This window comes from Mustelus asterias, unplaced genomic scaffold (assembly GCF_964213995.1).
Source record: "Mustelus asterias unplaced genomic scaffold, sMusAst1.hap1.1 HAP1_SCAFFOLD_35, whole genome shotgun sequence".
NCBI lineage: Eukaryota > Metazoa > Chordata > Chondrichthyes > Carcharhiniformes > Triakidae > Mustelus > Mustelus asterias.
The window spans coordinates 429445-432401 of NW_027590117.1; the positions used below are offsets into that span (position 1 = coordinate 429445).

General features: G+C 45.5%; 1 non-coding gene across 1 annotated transcript; it reads right to left on the minus strand.

Annotated features, from left to right (window-relative positions):
- Window positions 1-415: 415 nt before the first annotated feature.
- Window positions 416-498, minus strand: trnal-cag (transfer RNA leucine (anticodon CAG)). The gene has a single exon. It is a non-coding gene; the product is annotated as a tRNA-Leu (tRNA).
- Between the last annotated feature and the right edge of the window lie 2459 nt (window positions 499-2957).

Consider the following 2957-nt stretch of genomic DNA (forward strand, 5'->3'; position numbering starts at 1 on the left):
TTTATTGTTTTCAGACACACATCTAGTATAAAAGTAGCCGTGTTCAGGATGTCATTCACAAACACAGCTTTCTGCTCTGACGGCAGACGTTCTCCTTCAGTGGCACAAGGTGATTTTTTTAAAGAAATACTTCATTCATGAGGGCTATGTGTGTCGCTGGCACGGGAATCATTTATTCTCCAAATTAATTATCTTTGTGTAATTGGTGACGAATTTCCTCTGGAGCCACTGCAGTGCGTGTGCACAAACACTGCTGTTCGGGAGGGAGTTCCTGGATTGTGAACCAGCCAGAGGAACGGCGATATGTTTCCAAGTCAGTGTGGTGTGGGTCTCTGAGTGGTCGTTGTTTCTCCGCATCTGCTGCCCGGTGAGAGATTTCTTGGTTTTGGATGGTGCCTCGCGAAGTAAAATTAGCTGTCAGGAGTGGGATTTGAACCCACGCCCCCAGAAGAGACTACGACCTGAACGCAGCGCCATAGACCGCTCGGCCATCCTGACGACATTTGCGCAAGTGTAAAATCTCTGCACAAATCGAATTGAATTCCACCTTTATTGTTATTACTTTTAAAACGCGATGCGTTTTTCCATTTTCAAACCCCAGACAGAGGCCTGTATCTGAGTCCCATCCTTCCCCAAGCTGCCGGGAGGTGAGGAGTTTCTCATTGCTGCATTGCGCTGTTTTCTCAAATCAACAAAAACCCAATTCCCGCCCTATCTGTTCCTTGCACGAAGGTGTTGAGAGTGTCAGATCTGAGCAACGTGAAGTATCCAATTGGAGAGTTACATCCTGGCGACAGGAATATCTCTCCACAGCTACTTTCGGAGCTGCTGAATATTTCCAGCATGTCGTTTGTTCCTTCAGTTCATTCACTGACAACACAATCCTGACTCTTGGGCGCAGCTCCAGACACAGCTTTTCTGTGATCTTCGCACTGTCTGTGTGGAGTTTGCACATTCTCCTCGTGTCCGCGTGGGTTTCCTCCGGGTGCTCCGGTTTCCTCCCACAGTCCAAAGATGTGCGGGTTAGGTTGATTGGCCAGGTTAAAAATTGTCCCTGAGATGCGTAGTTAGAGGGATTAGCGGGTAAATATGTGGGGGTAGGGCCTGGGTGGGATTGTGGTCGGTGCAGACTCGATGGGCCGAATGGCCTCCTTCTGCACTGTAGGGTTTCTATGATTTCTAAGCTCACTCTTCACTTTCCTGCATACATGCTTTAAAATTGTCTCTTTTCACACTCAGCATCCTGCAGCATTGCCTTCAAACCTCACCCAACACTCCACCCGCCCATCAGGGTCTCAGAGGTACAAGTGCGTCTTAGAAATTCACAAAAGCAAGGGGATCGCAGTGTTTGTGAGGGAATATAAAGGATTAATCCACACTCACACACACACACAGCCACAGCAGATGGTGAAATTTGACATCAATAAAAACATCTGGTATTAAAAGTCTAACGACAATCAATCGATTGCCTTAAAATAACACAACTGGTTCACTCATGTCCTTTAAGGAATGCATTTTTTCCTGGTCTGCACCTCCATGTGGCCCCCGACGCTCAGCAACTTTGGTGACTCGAAGCTGTCCTCTGAGGCGACCTACCAAGCCGCTCAGGTCAAGGGCAATTTGGGATGGGCAACAATTGCGGGCCCAGTCAACGATGCCCATATCCAAGGAATGAATAAACAAAATAAATAGCTGATTCAAACTGAGGGGGATACATAAAGTCAGTTGCAGTATCAAAGATTGACAGATACAGAATTAATTTAGAAACTATCTTTCAGTTCTGGAAGCTGACAGCCAGAACAAGTCACTTGTACAGGCACAGTTCAACAGATAGAATCTGTTGTAGGTAAAAAAAATCATCTGACACTATTAATCGATCAAAGTGCAGGTTTATTTTCACAATTATGGGAGAAGTGAGGTTTCTAACAGTGGACCCCCAGCCTTCTCTTCGAACACAAGTAAGAACAGAGTTTATATATGTCCCGGGCCCCGCCCTCATTACATTGCAATTCTCTGAGATGTCTGTCATTGTTCGTGGTGAGATTCTTGTTGCATCAGCAGTATCTTCCTCTGCGTAGTTTGTTCGATCTCCAAGGCCACGATTGTTCGTCATTTATATCCTTGAAACAATATCACAGGTTTTGCACAAACAAGTGAACTAATATACATACAGGTTTGTATCATACTTTATATCAGGATAAGAGGAATAAAGTATGATGAATATATCTATATGAATCTATGGTTATACGATCACAGAAGGCATACATGTCAACTCCATCGTGTTAAACAAAGTTACATAAAAATGGAGATTGTTTAGCTTATTTCGAGCTGCGTTAATCGCATTTCTTAATAACAAGTGGAGACAGCAAGAATAGCTGTTCCTCTTATCTGGCACAGACATGAAAAACACCGAACTCTGACGAAAACATGAACTCTGCAGTGTTCTCAACAAAATCACAGAGTTCGGGTCTTAATGCTGAAGTGTGACAAAGCTCATTAACCCATTCCCGTCTTCAGAATCAGAAAGATCCCTCATTGAGCACCAGATAAGGCAAAGCACAATCTGAATACAGACAGATGCAGCAGAAAAAGCATTCGTTCTGCAGCAGAAAAAGCATTCGCACACGACCAGAAGTACGTGGAGGCATTAGAGCGAGTACAGAGGAGGTTTACCAGGATGTTGTCTGGTATGGAAGGGCTTAGTTATGAGGAGAGATTGGGTAAACTGGGGTTGTTCTCACTGGAAAGACGGAGGATGAGGGGTGACCTCATAGAGGTGTATAAAATTATGAAAGGCATAGATAGGGTGAACGGTGGGAAGCTTTTTCCCAGGTCGGAGGTGACGATCACGAGGGGCCATAGGTTCAAGGTGAGGGCGGGGGGGGGGCGGGGTGGGGAGGTTTAACACGGATATCAGAAGGACGTAGTTTACACAGAGGGTGGTGGAGGCGGACACA